Source organism: Toxorhynchites rutilus, chromosome 1, assembly GCF_029784135.1.
Source record: "Toxorhynchites rutilus septentrionalis strain SRP chromosome 1, ASM2978413v1, whole genome shotgun sequence".
Lineage (NCBI taxonomy): Eukaryota > Metazoa > Arthropoda > Insecta > Diptera > Culicidae > Toxorhynchites > Toxorhynchites rutilus.
In genome coordinates this window covers 181930332-181950748 of record NC_073744.1, presented here as the reverse complement: position 1 = coordinate 181950748, position 20417 = coordinate 181930332, and the positions used below count along the sequence as shown (strand labels likewise).

At 38.8% G+C, this 20417-nt stretch overlaps 1 protein-coding gene across 8 annotated transcripts in view; it reads left to right on the top strand.

Moving 5' to 3' along the window:
* The first annotated feature begins 8308 nt into the window (after window positions 1-8308).
* LOC129764985 (rho GTPase-activating protein 190) overlaps window positions 8309-20417 on the top strand; it is a 70932-nt gene continuing 58823 nt past the window's right edge. For 2 of the 8 annotated variants that reach the window (XM_055764764.1, XM_055764704.1), the window contains exons 1-2: window positions 8309-8519; window positions 16937-17571. The gene's annotated coding sequence lies outside the window, so the exon portion shown is untranslated. The other 6 variants (XM_055764721.1, XM_055764730.1, XM_055764712.1 and 3 more) reach the window with 6 other exon arrangements.

The following is a 20417-nucleotide window of genomic DNA, read 5'->3' as shown; positions in this document are numbered from 1 at the left end:
AATGTACTCTTTTGGAAACATTCTTTGTCATAACATACCATGCTCGACTGTATGTTCATGTGAGCTTTGACAAAACTCTGAAGTTTTCCGATGTGAGATGGTGTAAGATAAAGAGCTTTAACCTTTTAAACCCTCTTTATATGAGGACTTTTTACCACAATTTGACGAATTGTCACCCAAGAATCATTTAAATTCAAATATTGCTTTATTTGAACAAGCGATTTTGAGGTATTCGAAGCTGTTCTAACAATTTCCCGCTCATCCCGGTCAGAGAGCTTTGATTTACGTGGAACTCTCTCTCCTTTGTACCGTATCCTTGAGGAATCGCCAAATAATTGAGCACTACTTGATGGAATCGTCCAATCCGACGAGCAATTTCTCTGATACCAACATTTTGTTGGTGAAATGCATCCATTTGTCTTTCTTCTCTCTCCGTGAGCACTTTTCCCTTCGGCATTTTCCAGATTTACTGATCAAAACAACTAAAACAACGGAAAATGTAACTGATCATATACAAACTTGACACTTGAAAAAACAAAAACATTCGTTTACGCTCAGCGCTTGCACATACACATATGAAAATTATGCAGTGTGTGGTAGTCACCGAAACCTACACACTAGAATATAAATCGAAGCATTGTTCGTTTACAATGCCACAAATCAGCAAGATCATCACCTGGTCTTATAGAAGTTGGACAGAGTGCCTATATCTATGAATACCGCAACGACCAAAAATATCCACCAAAAGACTATAATTCCACTACTGTTCTTGTGGTATGATACCGTTTGAATAGACTTCTTAATGTTCACTTTTGATTCCAATTAGAATTTGTGAGCCATGCAGAACGTACAAAGCCAAAGCGATGCTCTTCAAAATACGTAGAACCATACGAGTATCAAAGCTATTCCAGTCACAATGAACCGAAGAACTGCGAAATTTTAATCAACTATTTTTTATTTGAATGAAACGTTGAAAACAGGAATTTGGCTTAGAAGACCCGGTATTATTTGCAGGCGAGAAGATTTTTTTACTCAGTAATTATTTAATCAGGGTGATGCACTTTAACATGAGTATTATTTGAAAAGTTACAGTCCAGAAAATTTTTATTGTATAGAAAAATGTGCGTTTCCATTGAGTAGAAATCACAAAAATCAAGACGGACACTGTTTACATGGGTTTCCATCGAAAAATGTATTCCCACAAGTAATTCTTTCATGAATAAATCACTATTAGCTCTTTGCAGTCTTATTAAATGTTGATACAGGTGCCGTACTGGTCGAAATGAATTTTTGTTTAAAGAGATTTTGTTATCTTTCCACACTAATAATCTCTTTTCTACTCCAATACCGTTATTCATTATATAAAGAAACTTCGTATTAATTCGTGAACTAAACATTGAAAATCGTTTAGAAAAAAATGTAAAGTACAGTAATGCTTCAGAATCCGGACGGCTTTTTTTAATCCGAAAACTTTATCATCATTGACATGTTTAATAGATGCGATAGATAGGTACAATTGAGACAATTTAGTGTAGTGTCAGACATAGTACCTAGATGTTGAGAAAAAATGTAAAAACCCAACAAGAATAAAACAGAAAATGCGAGATAAAAAACACATTCAGAAGATGATTATGAATTCCGAACGGATCGAATATTTATAATGAAATTTCTTAATGCAGTAGTTTCACAGGAGTGTGTTACAAACCCTAGAAAGAATGGAGTGAGGTTTATCGATGTTTGATATTTGGTTTTTCTATTATAATGGAATAACAATGAAATAATAAGCTTAACACAAATCAATAACTAATTTTTCTCAGATAAATGCTGTTGACGAAATGTGTTCGGAATTCGAATCATGTTTAAAAGAGTGTCCGAATTTTGAAGCAGTATTCATTCGATAACTGGGCGAGAAAGGAAGCTCAGCTACCGACATTCGCTTGCTAATTGTAAAACGTCAAATAAAATCGAGGGGAACTTCAATGAATTATTTGATTTGCGTTGATCGTGAAATTGGATAAACAAAAGTTTTCCCCTGGAAGTTTTGCATTAAGTGTGACAACAGGTAACGTGTATTTCGATAAGGACACTACAAAAGTAGTCCGATATGGACAGCTAGGGTTGCCAATAGTATTTTTCAAAAAACTGGAATATTGCTCTTAAAAAAACTGGAAGGAAACTGGATCCGAAAAAATCTTTTTATTTTAAGAAGTTCAACTTTGATTTATCTAAAATCTTTTTTTTACCTACTCCAGTGCTTGAGAACTACAATTTATTTCGAACGTTCGTTTAGTATTTATATGGTCGGTGTTAAGTCAGACCGGACCATGTGACATTTTTATGATTTCGAGAAAAACGAGTTTGAAGTTTGGTGCTATAAAGGGCTTCCATTGAGCTTTCAAAACAATTTCGATTAGTTATTCCTGCTGTACGCGTGATTTTCCAAATCTGATAAATGTGGAATGTAGCTTACACAATGTTTAACCTAATGCAATCAATGACTCGAAATTTTTGATTTTTCTACTTGGTTCGCTCTGACTTAACACCGACCATATGTAGTTCATAAAATAGCGAATAATTAATGGTTTAACATAACAGTTCAAAATAACGTTTCCCACAAATCGAACATTATTGTAAAACAATATTTGAGGAGCTTTTCTTCTTGGACCTCTAGAAAATACTTGAAAAATCACCGAAATTTGGAATTAAGAATTATGTTGGCATAAAAAATAGAATGCTTTGGGTTCCATATTCATATCAATTAAAGCCAATGGAGCACTTTGACCCTATGATCTACTGAACTTTAGAATGATTTGGAGGACCTATAATATTTATATAAACTCAGCAGGTGGGCTCTATGAACCGATTTGAGTAAGATTCCTTGCTACGAACATTGCACCAGTCGTTGAAATAGTAGATCAATTGGTCTGGACTTCAGCATGTTTTGAAGACAAAGTAGTACGTTGCCGTATTGAATTCCGAAGTGTAAGCAGAAAGCAGAAAGCAGAAAGAATCCAGTTTAAACTGGAACATTGGCAACGCTGGGTTACATCATATAGGTTCAGTAGAACTTGAGATATCGTGAACGCCAGCTTGAAAACACTAGTTTCAAGAAAACTAGAGACGTGTAAGATGTAAAGGTGGAAACTGAATGCCGCGTTGTGCGTTGCTTCTCATCAGCTGTCATTGCTTGCATTTTGTACTAAAACATTCGCCCGACGCTATCTGTTGATTTGCAGTCACAATCTAGCATTCGCGTCACCACTTTTCATGTAAAGAAAAACAAAATAAAATTCGCATGAAAATCTTGTTCTTGTTGTGTTCACGAATCAGTTGAATGTTTTTAAAAACAACAAATTGACATATCCGCGCTGGCGGCATTGAGCTTCGTTCACAAGTTTAGGGGAGCATGAAAGCTGATTTTCAGTCGGAATGAACACGTTTTCAAAATTAAAGTTATGAATGAAAATTAGCTTTTCCATACCAAACTAGTATTCTATTTAAATGAAAAAACATTTTTGTTTGCAGGTGCCGAAAAAGTCACATACGAAAATTGTTTATGGAGACAACTCTATATAATGATGAAACAATTCAGCAACAATGTTGGAATTGTTTAGCCATATGGTTGAATGATAGTCAGAAACACGTGTTTCAAGTAATCAAATAACATGATGTGAAAATTTTCATTCCAATTTTAGAATTTAAAAACCGGCTTCGTGTCTTCTAATCTGATAGAGATCACACTAATGAGTTTGGGACCCAAATTATGGCCCTAATTTGAAGTTGCCACCAGACGTCGACACCATGCCACTGTCATCGCGAACTCGGCGCAAGCAGTTTAGAACAAATGTTAGCGTTTAGTACAACGATGCCGATGACGCAACGCATTATTGTGTTCGACTAAATGGAAACACATATATTTAAAATGAAGTGTCAAAGCACAATTGTCGCAACGCATAGCGCGGCATTCTTAATACCAGTGGCGTAGAGAAAAGCCTTCACACCCGAGACGGAAAAGTTGTTTTTATGACGATTTCCGTGCACCATTCCTTCCATTTTGTCGATGTTTTCATCAGTTGGAGAGGCGGAAAGATTTGAATGGCTTTTTCCATTCACGTACCCATGTTTTCGACATAGTCGAGTCACCAAATGTATCCTGGAAGATTTTCAATGTTGCGGCACAAGAAATTTTGTTCGAAACACAAATTTAAAAACAATATCTTTGACCAAAAGTATTTTTCATATCAAAAATCGCTGAGAAAGAAAAAAAATGTGGTTCTTAATGACGCTGTAAACAAACTAAATGACAGATCACGTTCAAAATTAGGTAGTACCAACTTAAAAAAAAGAAAAAGGATCAGCGGGAGGATTTGAAATTACGAAGTACCGGTATATATTTGAAAGAATATATAGGAATCCAAGAGGGGCCAGACTGGAGGGCAAGGAGTATATCGAATGGACATTGATGTAGTTTAGTCGCAGGTTGTGTTGTTCTTGTTATGGAGATAAATTTTGTTCATGCCAACGGTATCATGAATAATGTGTTTTGTGTGGAGGAAAAAGGAATTATCGATATTGGGAGCCTGAAAATGGAGCTATCACGGTTCTGGAATTTAGATGGCCAGGTTCAACGCGGAATTGCTGCTGATTCCGAGTTCAGAAAAAAAATAAACTCAGCAATGGTGCTCGTTTTTTGTTAAATGAATACTTCAGTATGTTGTGAACTACGAACTTTGTCGTACCGCGCAGCTTAGCTCGCATGTACTTCATAGTTTCAGCGGATCAGCTTAGGATCTCGGGAATCACTCGGATCAGATCATTTCAACACCTGTAGAACGTATTCCGAAAAGAGATCAGAAGTAGTCAATGCTAGAGATGGCTGGCTTTGGGGATAGCGTGAAATGGAGAGAGAGAGAGAGAGAGAGAGAGAGAAAAGTTAGTTTTTATATTTTTTTATATTTGCAATCGATTTGAATGGGTTTTTTTTATCGGTATCGTGTCGTTGACGCCAGTGGAGTTCTTCTTGAAGGGTCGAAATATGTCTGCTTCAATGGATGATGTGACACCGAAACAATCGGCGGTGTTATTTTTCCGAAAAACTTGACGATTTTGGATGATCCCGAACGAAAAATAATCCCATTTTCTTTTGCTCAACTTTGTTAATCGTTCCATTTTTTTCCTTATTGAAATTCCACTTTCTCTGAATTATAACTGCAACATGCCACAATTGATTTATTGAACAAAAATTCGAACAAACGAATTAATTCGACGAAAAACGATCGAAAATTTGAATTTTTGCCTGGACTTTCTTTGAGCCAGTCCAGATAAACATATACCAAAAACTTTTTGACGTAGGACTACGTCTAACCGGAAGATATAGGAGGTGAAATGGAAATCTAGGCACTGAACAAATAGGAAAAAATGCAAGATTTGGAACGCTTATAACTCGAGCATTTCTCAATAGATCGTAAAGGTTTTTGCATCAATTGATAGGAAATATATCTACGCATCTATCATAACGAATAACATTTCATTTTTCTTGAGATAAATAATTGAATAATTGTGAAATATAAGCATTGTCAAAATGCACTATGTGCCCATTTTGGATTGGTCCATTTTATGCTCCTCAAATCGTACCGACCAAAACGGGCAACCAGAGCAGCAGCGAAATAGAATGAAGTACGATTAGAAAGGAAAAAGAAAAAAAATGAACGAAACATTGGTCGCAGTCTCACACATGCGTAATTCTCGATCCAGCCAGTCAGCTTAAAAATCCCCGCTCCGCTGCCGTAACGATCATACTCATTCAAACCGTACACCACATCAGTTCACATCACAACACATCAACAAACCAACCCAAGCAACCATGTCTGGACATGGCAAAGGAGGAAAAGTGAAGGGAAAGGCAAAATCTCGCTCGAACCGTGTTGGTCTGGAGTTCCCCGCAAGGGTAGCTAGGCCGAGCGCGTTAGTACCAGTGCACCAGTGCACCTAGCCGGCGTTATATAGTTTCGGCCGCCGAAGTGATCGAGTTAGCTGGCAAAGCTGCTCGCGACGATAAGAAAACCCGCATTCGAAACAGAACACATTCGGTTCGGTGGACATCAATACAACAGGCAGTTGCAGCGAGTGGCGAGTGGCAAACGCAATCGCTAAACAGAAAGGTTTAGCCGAACAAGATGGGGATATCGAGTGATAACAAAACAATAAACTATATAGATTGAAGATAATTTTGTGATCCTGAAAAGGACCCTTTTTAGCCTGCATGTGAATCCAACGAGCGAACAAATCGTAATGAATGTATTTTTTTGCCATCGCTGCCTTTTAACGCTCATTCGTTCGTCTCGTTGGACTCGCCCCTTTGGCTGAGTCTGCCGATTTGTCTGTATCCTGTGAGTGCGTAAAACACGCGGACCCCAAAAAAATATCTTATTTTATTTCAAACCGTAAACCAGTGCGGTTGTACGGCATCGTTTAACATCGCATCGCATCACATCATAAAAAGAAAACAAGCAGCAACGTGGTCGTGTGGACGTAACAAAGGAGGACAAGTTAAGGGAAAGGCAAAGTCTCACTTGAACCGTACAGGTCTCCAGTTCCCTGTTGGTCGCATTCACTGATTGCTCTGAAAGGGTAACTAGGCCGAACGGATATATGGTATATCTAACAGCTATTATAGAGTTTCGGCCGTCGGAGTGCTCGAGTTGGCTTGCAAAGCTGCTCACGACAATCAGAAATCACGCATCAAGAACAGAGCAGCTTCGGTTCGGCGCTCATCAAGGCAACAACTAGTTTCAGCGAGTGGCAAACGCAATCGCAAAACGGCAGCAGATAGAAGAAAGAAAAAGTTTGTTTATACAGACTGTTTTGGTGGCAAAACCAGCCACCGTAAAACACGGCGCTTTTCAGGGCCATTAAACCTTTCAAAGAAGAGTTATTAATAGTTTTTCACAATATCAATGCATTCTAAACTGACATAATATGACATATAATATAAACTGATTTTTTTGTTTATGCTTGTTCTTGAACTTATTGGTGGTCTTTTAAATTGATTATTCAGTTTTCACAAACCCATGTATGGTTTCCGAATTAAAAGTGGCTTCAAATTACAACACATTGTATGCAATATATTTAAAATATATATTTAGCAAAAGCTGTCCCATTTGTATAGTCCTACGTCACTCCGGTTATGTCACCGACATTACCCACCCGTCTTTTTCAAATAAAATTCGCCCAAAAAAGTTTTTCAGATAAAACGAAATTAATCGCAATAAACACAATTTTTTACTTCATCTCAACAAAAATTTAATTTCAACAATTTCAACCCCTTTAAAATACCCTATACAAATATATTGAATAAAGACAAGCATATATACCCCTCATTGTTTTCAAAAATGTAATATTTATTTCTAATTAGTTTGTTTGATTTCTCTCGAATGTTTACTTATCTGTAATAAAAGAACAGCCGTAGATAAATAGTCGAGGCAATAGTTGAATTTAAAGCAGAGGACAGTTAAAAATACATATCTTTTAAAAATCAATAACGCCATTTTCTGTTAAATTTGAAAGCATAAAAATTATATGCAACACATAGGAGCGAACGCTCAACGTTCATTTCAAATTCATTACTTCAATGTACATCGTGCTGAACGTGTTCTCGCGATTCAAAACAGTGTACCCCCTCGTTCCGATCCCTTCTGAAACCCACTGACGGTCATATCGTCACTGTTGCATCACTCACTGTCAACATTCTCTCTCTCCGTTGCTCCATCCTTCTCTCGCTCATGCATGTCACCGCGCGAGCAGAGCGAGACACCACGAAGATAAACAAAAACAACAAACACGAATGCAGCACCGAACAAAAGAAACACAAGAAACACATTTCCTCGCATTCGAGCTCACACATTGGCAAATTGCGTGCGTCGAAGTGGTTTGACATTTGGTGGCTTCGATGTGTCAAAAAAGACACGCAGGGAGCCGTCGGATTTGTGTAGTACAGTGATTCGTCTCTAATTGGACACACCTGTAATGCGACACGAATAATTGGACATTCGATCCTCTAATTGGACGTTTTTGTAAACATCATTTGTGCAAGTTTCTACAACACTAAAAATTCCAATGATTTCCCTATTTTAACTTGTTTTTCACATTGTGTTGTGTTTGTTGAAATGTCCAATTACAGATCACAATCGTTTCTAATGCAACACTGAGTGGTGCCTCGATATGTCAAATTAGAGGCAAATCACTGTATTCACAAAGCCCTAAACATGTGTCCGTGCCGTTGGAATCGTTCGTACGCGGGTGTGCGTGCCAAATGCAGCAGTGTTCTCGCCAAGTGAAGAGACATGGTGAAAATTTTTGTCCGCAGTCAGTCAAGTCTCGCGAACAACAAGCAGAAAAATCGTGCAAGAAATCCGAGAAAATCGAACCAGTCGTGTCGGTAAATGATTACGGTCCCCCGGTGGACACCGACGCGGACCAGTCGCGAGTTTCTGGGGTGCGCGAGACGCATTTTGTTCGTGGTAACATTTTTAGAATCCATTTTACGATGAACATGTGAAGAAAAACAGGATCCAGCCAAGTGGGCACTGTCATCGCACGGGAAACGGCTCGGTATGGATTTTGCGTGAAAATCGACCAATGTCTGTCTGGTGGTTTTCCATCATCCATTTCGATGTGAATTTTGTGTGCCGGAGGAAGAACAGTTCAAAGTGACCTCGAGTGAGGACAAACCATAATCTTGCAACCAAAGTGCCACTGCTGAGTGAAATTGTAAATTATTTATTGTTTTCCTGCGAGCAAAAGTGTGTGGACAAGTTTTGGTGTGGAGATGTAAAAGGACAACACCTTCCCCGTGCTTGTCGCCGTCGTCGCGGCCGCCTACGATTCGATTTGATTTTGCTTTGCCTTTCAGCCTGCGCCCTGGAGCTAGACGTCCCCCGGAACCAATTCGTGTGTGTCCCATCTCCCTTTTCTGGCTGTTTGCTTGTCACAAGGCCAAATTCATCATTAAAAACGACAATGGTTATCAATTTTTGCGGTGCATTTAGACATCCTGTGATGATTATCCATCGGCCTAGGATGGATGATGGCAGGATGTTAGTTGCCGGGTCGGCGAACGGTAGTCCGGCCTTTTCGCTGAGTTGAAAAGCACAGAAAGACAGAAGAGTGAGAAAGAGAGGGAACGAAAAAGAAGGAGGCATGTTTATTGATTTTCCAATATTGTTTTTCTTCTGTGCAGCCCTCGCTGCTGTTTGCTGCTTTTGATATGCGATGCGATAAAGCGATTTCCAGGTGGGGTGAATCTTGACAATCGTTTTTTGGATTTTTTTTGGAGATAGCTCGTTTCAAATGTATAGAATAATGGGCAGTTAATAAAACAGGAATACTGTTGATCGATTTTTGAACCGTTTGTAAGAATTCAAGTATGCCATTTCACCTCCTTTGTATACATTTATGAAAATCTGATTCACGCAAAGTAAATGACTGACTGACAGCCTAGTAAGCGCTGAACAGGTGATCTGCCTTTTTACTGATTTTTTTGCGTATTAGAAGCACTGTTGCTTTTGCATAGTTCGTAACATCGTCAACTGTTGTAATCAAGGTATCGAAAGAAAACCACCATATTTCGCTCAATATTGCTGATTTGTAAATGTCAGTAAAATCTGTACGATCGAATCGTTGAATCCAAACACATCTTTGAATGAAACTATAAGCATCTAAGTATATATAGGGGAAAGTAGGTAAAGACGGACACCCTAAGGTGTAATCTCAATTTTTACACATATATAGCTTTCATGATCGCAGTTGTACAAATTGAAACTTCAGGTCCTTTTCTATCATAATTACCGTTGATACTAGTAAATTTATTCCAACATTGATGTATTCTGGGTCATTGAAAAAAATGCATCGAAATACTATTTCTTCACATGGTCGGGAAAGACGGATATCTGGAATGGGTAAGACGGACACTAAGGTGGGAAAGATGGACACTTACGGAAAAGTTGTAGTTTTTGTACGTATTCTAGTGTTTTCAGCATTGAGGAGTGTTCTTGAATTACGCTACGATTCGAAAGGCTACTCATGTTGTTCGTGGACAGTTTCATCCTTGGAAGGGAACGACAGTAGAGGTCAAATACATGCACTCCATGCAAAAATTTCTGGATTTTTGCGGGCCATTGTCCTTGCAAAGGAAGGAAAAGGATCTGAAGTAACCAACAACTTGTTCACGCATATTTTAAAAGACCTCCTAGGAAGACGATAATTCATTTGTAAAGTTTAATGATACACTTAAAAATATTTCAAAACGAAAGTCTATATATAAAGCATTAAAAAAAATCCATCGATGGTTTAAGTTCATTTGAGTATTTGAATTAATTCAATTTTCAGTGGGAATAAAAAAAAACAAGAAAAAAAGAAGAATCAAGAGCAGTTTTGACAAATAGTTGCAGCAGAAGTAAAGCATTCAGCGTGGAACCATGAAAGGCATTATAAGCATATTGTCCAACCTGTCCCGAAATTTGAATCAGAAAACTGGCTTCCGCATTTCTCGCATAGATTATCAGATGAGGTGCCCCCTTTGCCCTTATTTTGCTTAGGCTTCTTCGAAGAGCGTTGTTTTTGTTCTTTTTTTGATGGTTTTAATGTCTTTCGATGCTTTCGCCTTCTTCAAAGTGTCAGCGTACTGAGCAGACGTTATGTCAGCTGCCTTTTCTGCTTGGCGTTTTCTCTTCGTGACTCTCGAGGTGACCATTTTCGGTAACGGAAGTATGATCGACGGAGATATTTCATACACCGGGTTATTGGCCGTTGAGATGCTGTCCGGTTCTGCTAAATCAGCCATGATGTCTTCGGGAAGCACTTGAACTTCTTTATCCTCACAGGAAATGCGATTTACGGTCGATTGACTAGGCGCACCTTCAAGATGCAATCGAAACGTCTCTTCTTCACGAAGAATCTCAGGATCGGGTTGATCAGTCACCGTGGCCGGGGCACAGTCATCATCGGAAAAAATATTGCGATCAAATGGATAAATTCCTGTCTTACGAACCCATTCTCAGCAATTTCCGTAGTAGCCGCCTTGATTAATGCAGGTTTCATGAGCTCGGCAACGCCATATTGGCTGACGACTTTACCTGGATTCTGTTGTAGGAAGCGCTCTACTTCCTGTGCGTAGTACGTCTTGAAAGGTGCCATAAAGGATACATCAAGCGGTTGAAGTTTGTTGCTAGTGTGAGGTGGTAAAACTAGAACCTTAACAAAGTTAGCTCTAGCTTTTTCGGTAAAAGCTAGGTTCTTCGTGTGCGACGAGTGGCCATCAATTATGAGCAAGGCAGGATTGTCTTCAGAAGGTTTTACATGCTCCAAAAAGTGATCGAACCACTCATTGAAAATTTCGACCGTCATGTAACCCGATGCATTACAGGAAAATTTGCTTCCACGTGATGCCCCTTTCTTTAAAGCTTCGTGCATCCGCATGCGAAGAAAAATGAAGAACGGCGGAAGATGCTGTCCGGTTGCGGACATGCACATTACTGCCGTAGTTGTTTCTCCGCGTTCCGCAGATGTAATACCACCAACCTGTTTTTTGCCTTTCAATGCCGCTACCTTAGACTTCTTCGGAGGAACCTATAAGAAAGTATGAATAAAAAATTAAACTGATTTTTAAACTAACAATGCCAAAACAAATACTAACGGTACAAACACTAGTCTCATCGGCGTTCAAAACACGATCTGGCGTCAATTTGGGATCTTTCAGCGCTTCTTCCAGCAAATCGTAAAACGCAGATACTGCTGGCTTATTGAAGCCTCTGGCTCGGGCGGCAGAGGTAGCTTCAGGTTTACGGAACAACAATTTGGGATTTCGTTTCAGAAAATTGCTTAGTCAAGCTTTTCCAGCCATCTTGGTAGACTTGTTGAACGGGTGTGGCAATCCATTTTTTTCGGCCAGATCAAAAGCAAGCTTTCGAACATTAGTCATCGTTATTCCATAGAACCTCTTTTCCAAATCCAACAGATGTTGTACCAGCTCCTCTTCTTGTTGAGAATTGAATACGGAATCAAGAGGTCCTAGCCGAGTTGATACAGTTGGACTTGTGAGGTGACGAATCAGTGTGGATCTTGGAATTGCGTAACTTCTTGCTGCTGTCTTCACCAGCGATCCACTTTTTACAGCCTTAATGGCTTGCTCCAACTGCTGAGCGGTCCATGACTGCCGGTTACTCTTGCGCTTGTAATTTGTAGGCATCTTTATAGTAAAACCAAAAAGTTTTGTTAAATACCCTAGGAAAAAATGAGTGTCCGTCTTGCCCGAACTGGCAGCTTTTTTTTTCGAATGACCGTAGCTCTTCCTATAAGCGTTGAAAAATCTCTGATTTATCACAGGATAGTTAATGATGGACTAAATAAACACTTACCCGTTGGAGGAACACGTAAAAAACAAAAAATCACGAACTTTTCGCTATTTTCTACGGAGTAAAAATTACATCGAATGGTGCACCCGCGAAGATAATTTTTGTTTTGTTTACAAGCTTGACAGTTCGCTCGCTGGAAATCAACAGTGTCTCTCGAAAGTATTGATACACTTTATTGAAAGTTTTTGCATAACTAAAATATTTCTAAAAATTTTAGTTAATGAAATATTAAAAGTGTCCATCTTACCCGCAGTGTCCGTCTTTACCTACTTTCCCCTACAGTTTTTTCATGCCGAACCGATATATTAGTTCTCAGATTTTCGTGAAAAATGGAAGTTTTGTTCTTTATCGCAATATATTAGACCAGCAATTTTTTTAATTTCATCATTAGGGTGCCATTTTCATTTCCAATGATTTTTTCCAAAATATTTAAAATAAAAAAAGACGGGTGGGTAATGTCGGGGACATAACCGGAGTGACGTAGGACTATACAAAGGGGACAGCTTTTGTTAAATATATTGTTTCATTTTCTTCTCCTACGTGAATACCTACCTATCTACCTGAAAAATGGATTAGTTTACTGTTTACTCTTTATGAATATGTTGATGGTTCTGAAAAGAACCTTTGGTGTTGTGTTTTTGTTATCACTCGATATTCCCATCTTGTTCAGTTAAACCTTCCTGTTTAGCTATTGCGTTTGCCACTCGCCACAGCTTTCACAGTTGGAAAATTTCTTCCCATCCAGCTTGGGACATGTTGTTCAGTAAATTACATTTAATGCAACGTGCCGGAGAAACACTTTGCCACTCACTGAAACTAATTGTTGCCTTGAAGCTGCTCTGTTCTTGATGCGGGTTTTCTGATTGTCGTGAGCAGCTTTGCAAGCCAACTCGAGCACTCCGACGGCCGAAACTCTATAATCGCTGTTAGGTATACTGGTGCTCCGGCACCAATCCGTTCGGCCTAGTTACCCTTGCGGAGCAATCAGTGAATGCGACCAACAGGGAACTGGAGACCTGCACGGTTCGAGTGAGACTTTGCCTTTCCCTTAACTTGTCCTCCTTTGTTACGTCCACGATGCCGATGCCGTACAACCACACGGGTTTACGGTTTGAAAGAAAATAAGATATTTTTTTGGGGTCCGCGTGTTCTATACTCTAGCGGTACACACTCACAGGATAGAGACAAATCGGCAGACTCAGCCAGAGGGGCGAGTGCAACGAGACGAACGAATGAGCGTTAAAAGGGAGCGATGGCAAAAAAATACATTCATTACGATTTGTTCGCTCGTTGGATTCACATGCAGGCTAAAAAGGGTCCTTTTCAGGATCACAAAATTATCTTCAATCTAAAGAGTTTATTGTTTTGTTATCACTCGATATTCCCATCTTGTTCGGCTAAACCTTTCTGTTTAGCGATTGCATTTGCCACTCGCCACAGCTTTCACAGTTGGAAAATTTCTTCCAATCCAGCTTGTGACATATTTTACAGTAAATTACATTCAATGGCACGTCGCATTATCACCACTCAGTGTCGCATTGGAGGCGATTTTAACCTGTAATTGAACATTTGCGATGACAGTGGTACAGTGTCGACTTTCAATGTGGGGTCATAATTTGGATCTCTATGTTTACAAAAATGTCCAACTAAATATGTCGCATTACATGTCCGTCCAATTAGCTAAATGTCGAACTAATTGTAAATTACTGTACTTTCAATCTGGAAACATATTAAGAATTGGTGAAAATTGAATAATCAGGAAAGTCCCCAACTATCAATAAGCTCAGAACAACTGCCAAATTCACATACTCATCAGATCCTGGCAAACAAATTATGAAAACATCAATTTGTGTTTTATTATTATTTTGGATAATGTTTTAGAAAGCATTGAACTTTATTTCCTAAACTCTTTTTTGGAAGGTTTAATGGCCCTGAAAAGCGCCTTGTTTTATGGAATGGTTCCAATTTAGAAAACTTAGTACTCGTGGTTTTGAAAAAAACCATTTCGAACGCCCTCGATGCCGCCTTGTTCTGGATTTGCCACCAAAGCAGATTATAAAAAGAACAAACTTTTTTCATCTGCTACCTGCTGCCGTTTTACGATTGCGAGCAACGAACGGGAGCAGAATCAATCTATTAAATATCAACTAAGCGGGAGGATCAACGAGTACAAGATCTTCACGAACTCCGAGCGCAAATTATACAACTATTGCTGCGGACGTTGGAAAACTTGAATTTGAAGAACTCTCGTCAGTCGATTCGGTACTTTCGTATAAGCGTCACCGGAGCCGAAATACAATAGATAGCAATTACTTAACCGGGAAAACGTTTGCCGTCCGACGCTCGCTAACGCTCGGTCGGACCTAACTAAAGGATCGTCTCCTATGTTTCAAACTAACCGGGCAATCGATGGAAGGAGGTTTCCGATTTAATCGTACGACACGATTCCAAAGACTACTTACTTTATTCAGAGAACCTTGGGTTTTTATACAATATTTATCCTATCCTAATTCTAGCCTAAATTCAAGTCTAATGTGCGAAGGAAAGAGAAAACTATAATCGTTCTTGCTCGTTTGAATATTAGTCCTTTACCTATCTCTTATCTGTGATTCACCACATGCAACCTGGTTAGAGCGAACTTAGCACGATAAGAAATGTGTGCGATCTATTCGGTCCCTTTCCTTTCCGTTATTATATTGCATTGGGTTTTATTGCACCCGTTACCGGTAGGTGAGATTGTTATTTTAGGATCGTACACACGGTTCGCTTTTGTCGAATCATGTTTTCCTTCTGTCCTTCTTTCGATCGTTTACGATAATGAAATTGAATTGTCTAATTCTTTCGATTTCTTATAAGTGCCCAGCGTATGAAATTTAATACGCAAAAATGCCCGTTTTTGAAAAGCTGTTTCTGATTAAACTTAAGTGTTAAGCGCATTTTAAATGATACCACATGACAATATAAAAGTTTTTTTTTTGTGTCAGTGTCATTTTATCTGCCATTTTTGTTATTCTGCTGTGTATTGAAGCTTGCAAAGTTCGAGTTTAATGGAGTCACAAAAGTAAACATGAATTTATCAAAGTTTTACCTCTAAAAGGATTCTAAATTGCTCAAATATGTGACACAACACTACTAGACGAGTGTAAAAAATTATATCTAGCAAAAAATCCGAAGAAAATTATGAAACCGCAAAAAAAAAATCTATGTTTACTTTTGAGCGTACGCAATTTCATACGCTGTGCAACTACGATATATTTTTTTCTCAATAGGATATATCAGCTTCCCGATAATCCGGAGGAGCTGTCCAATTATCTGATTGATTTGGACGAAGACGCTTTCGAAAATCTAGTGTCAACAAATGATATTGATTTTGTCATCGTGCCCCCAAGCAGTGGAGACAGCGATGTGGATGCTGGAGATAGCGACTCAGAGGACCATTGTATGAGTCGTATTTAATTATTTACTTTTCAACGCCGAAAAACTCAAAAATAACGAAGCAGCACAAGGAGTTACTCAATTTTGGGATTGATTGTATCTGAATTAGTCATTTTATGCTAGATGGAACTGGATTTTTCTATTCTTCTGTTATGCTTATTTTCTTTTCGATTTTTTTCCGATTTTCAATATTTTTCAGCTAGATTCGACATTGTGATTTTCGTAATAAATTGAGTATGCTTCTATAAATTCCACAGGGTTGTCCTTTCTAACCCAGATTCTAATAATATTTTACGACTTTTCATTCACGTGCACGACTTGGTTTGCTCCGATTGTGGGTAACAAATTACATTTATTATTCAGATTGATCGGAATGTGTTTCAGCAAACATTTCGATGTGGCAAAGGCTTGCCCAAAATTGGTCATTGGTTTCATCAGCTGTGTAATGCCAGATTGGAGCACCACTTATATGCACGACGGTACAGGAACTCCTACAAAACGATAATTGATAAGTGGTAGTCGCACTAGAATAGAGCCCCGTAAGATGTTTTGAATTTGTTTGTGGCACAGTTTGTACACCATTGTTACCGTTTTCAATTTCAAAGATTGCATCACCGAGAAAAAAGGAGAGCATTACGCCAGCATTTGCTTTGCCCGCGGACATATGATCTCATAGTTCCTTCGCAATCGCTTCAAGCCCATTCGAACCACATTATCTGATCACAACGCAATCGATGAGTGCATTCAAGTGACGTTCGGTTGGTTATTTCCCAGCAAACTTACAAATAACGATTGGAAGTGATAACGCCGCACCCATTATCAATCAAAAAAGTCATTTTCATCCCATTTGGGAACTGCAGCCGGGTGGTTGGGAGATGGGTGCAAGGCACACGCACGAAGAACATGCACTGAATGGAAATCCTGCGGACGTTGACCTCCGGGCCGGAGTTTTCCGTCTCTGAGCAGCAGCAGTCGGGCGCGTTCGAGCGAACATCAAATCCAATTAATTGATTGATGCCAATCGATTTTTGTTTTCCTTTATTTTCCATCCCTAACGTGTTTATTTTGTTTTTCTCATTTGCTTCCCAAAGAGTCAAAAACAGTGAAAAACAAACAAGGTGTGCACGAAAATGAGTGAATTTTACAGCTACTAGCAGCAGCAGAGCAAACATCACATAGCCAGAGATCGATAAGAGTGAAATGTGCGCGGCGCGTTGTGCGGTGAAAAGTAGCGAAATAATTGTATTAGCATATAGCAGCATACTTAGCGTAAAGTGAGCGCATCGAGTGTGCCGTGATTTTCGTGGTACGGAAAATATCCGCCGGAAAGTGTTGCTGTGCGAGGTGAAGTGTTGTTGTTGTGTGTTGCTTCAGCGGGAAATCCCCCGGAGAAAATCCCTTCCGAAGCCCTCGGGGGAGGAGGAAGCGGAGGGATAATTTCACCACCGTAACATTCGCTTGGGTGAATCGAGCGCAGACCACCCCCTCGGGTGGTGTTGAGGAAAACACGAGCGCGAGGAAAAATTCAGCAACAACAGGAGCAACAACCCGGGTGGCGCAACAGGACACACTGAGTGGCTGCGTGTGGCGGAGGGAGGCGAACAGTCAGCCGACAGTCAGTCAGTCAACCACTTTTAGCAGCAGAGTAGCATTTACCGAAATTACAAAGGGGGAGAGACGACATCACATAACACATCGACACAAAGAGCAACATTTTCAGCAAAGGGTAAGTTTGCTCCCTTTATCCTCGGTCTATTATATTGTGCCATTCCTCCTTTCCCACTCCGCAACAGTCGCGTCCGTCCGTGAATGTGTGCGGTATTTTCGTTCGCTGCTCGGTCAGAATCCCATGGCAGCGGCGGTGCGTGAGTGCGAATTTAATGCGAAAATGTTTCTTAATTACCATCGCCGCGGATTTTCCACGCTTTGTGCAATGATGCAATATTGTTTGCAATAAGGATTTGTTTCGTTTTTTTTTTCAATTAGCTTATTGTGTATTTTTCGCAGAAAAAAATCATTCTGGAAACAACGCTTTCTCGCCAGGGTTACCATATCAACAGAATTATGTGTTTCTGTGTTTCTACTGATTTTTTTTACTTTTTAAAACCAAGAATCTGTAGCTAACAGTTCGGTTGAAAAGTACATAAGGTTGACGTCTAGATGGCGCATCGTGCAAAAATCTACTTGACTATCACAAAGCACCATCGTTCAATGGATCATGTCGAAATTTGACACCAATCGGTCGATGAAGCATTGAGAGTAGAGATGGGCAAAACGGTTCATTGCAGTGAGCGGCTCAGAGCCGTGCGCTCAATGAATAGAGCCGGCTCATTTGAGCGGCTCGACGGCTTTTTTCAAGAAATGGTTTATTCGGATATGTAAAGAATGGAAGACATAAAAAATAAATTTTTAAACAATAATCAGTGCAGAGAATAGTAAAAATATTACTTCACGGAAGGTTTTCTCTGATATACAGTCAACTCTCCCTAACTCGATGTTCTGTATCTCGATATTTTCCCTAACTCGATGGATTTCATGGCACCTTCGATTTTACAAGCATTCTTCTCTCCATAACACGATACCTCCCTAACTCGATGCCTCTCTTACTCGATGTGTTTTGATTCATTTTTCCATGGATTTTCCACCTCCCTAACTCGATTGATTTTCGCGTACATGTTTTTGTGCGTTATTACCTCAGATTTCAATTGCCCTTGAAAGTGAAGACGGAGTGTTCGTGTCATCAAACAATTTCTTTTCAAGTATGGAAAACCACGAGAAACCTTTCAAGCGAACAATCAAAACGCTAACCATTGCGCAAGGTTTGAGCATCATCGAGCAGGTCGAAAAATATGGACGGAAGGGGTCTGAAGCTGCAAATAATTTCAGTATTGCACAAAGTGCGGTATCAACACTACTCAAACTAAAGTAAAAATGGAATCGGAATGGAAAATTGTATCTAGACCAAAAGCATATAAGGTTGCTCAGAATCGAGAAGCTGGAGCGGTCAATGAATTTTTGTCTTGTCAAGCTAGACAGAATAATTTACCCCTCTTCTATTCTTCGGGATATGGCTTGAGAATTTGTCCAGAAACTGGGAATTCCTAACTTCAAAGCACAACCAACATGGACGGGAGTGATATTCCGCTGGCATAATTAATGCGTCGTGAGCTTGCTGATGTCGACGGTACAATACCGTTCGATTGCTCAATATCTTTTAATAATTAGTGCAAAAAGGACTAAAAGGTGATTTGCTGTGATCTGATGCCAGATACCGATATACTGGAAAGTGTTGAAAAACCTGAGAAAAACGCTGAAGATAATAGTTCTATTGAGATGTTAATTCGAACGTTTAATCAAACCTGAAGAATATGTCCGGAATATTGAAATCAACTGAAAATGTTCCTGTGAAACTATTCGAACATTTCTTTGTGATTGAACAGTTCCTGCGTGATCGTTACAATTCAGTTTGAGTAACATACTTAATCAATATTTTTTTCTTTGTTAACCTAGTGCCTCATGCAAGTTGGACTCGATTATATACAAACTCGATTATATATGATTCGATTATGTAAAATTTAGGACTCGATTGTATACAGTTTGAAAAAAAAAGTTTTTTTTTATAATTCAAATATGAATAATTTCAAGAAAAAAAATAACCTTTCAGCATTAAGGTGAAATTTAAGTGGCTTTTATAAGTACAGTGGGTTAAAAATCGCGATTTTTGAAGATTTTGATTGAATCTTCATCAGGAATTGTTTATATCGATATTGCAGCGAAATTAAGAGAGATAGAAGTTGGGCGTCAAAGAACAAATTGTAGAGAGGTTAGAGAGCTTTAATTTGATTGATAGAAACAATCAAGTTTTGTATGAATTTTTAGGATAAAATTAATAATTACAAATAAAAAAAAAACTTTTAAATTTTCCGCTTCAAAAATGTTCAATCCACTAATTTAGATGTTCCACTACTATTCCACTACTATATCCTACTAAATCGGATTACGTAGCATACTTTTCAATGTAGAGTCAGTTTGAGCCAACAGAATCCGAAACAAAGAAAAAGTTCTATAAGTCTGTCATCGTTGAAATTCTAACATATGCGTAGAAGGATTTTTTTCGTGAAATATAACCGTCTATCACCTCCTGAAAGATTCTGGAAAAAAATATTTTTATATGAGAAAGGTGTTTTTTCACTTTAAGGGAATGAATCAAAAATTCAAATTCATACCATAATTGGGACACTTACCCTAATATATGACAATTTGAGACATAAAAAAAAATTAGGAAAAAATGTTCTGTATCTCGATACCTCCCTAACTCGATGGTCCCTTTGGATATCGAGTTAGGGAGAGTTGACTGTAATTTCCATCTCAATAATCTTCTTTATTTTTTTTAATTTATAATCATTATATTTTCAATGTTATCTGATGAAAGTCTACTACATCTTTCACAGCAAACTTGTCTTGCTTTCGGAAAAACTCGCTCACATGATACTGAAGTCACGGGGATACATAATATTTTAAAAAAATGGTAGAGCCGGGGAGAGATAGATTTCCTTTCATTCTACCAAAGCT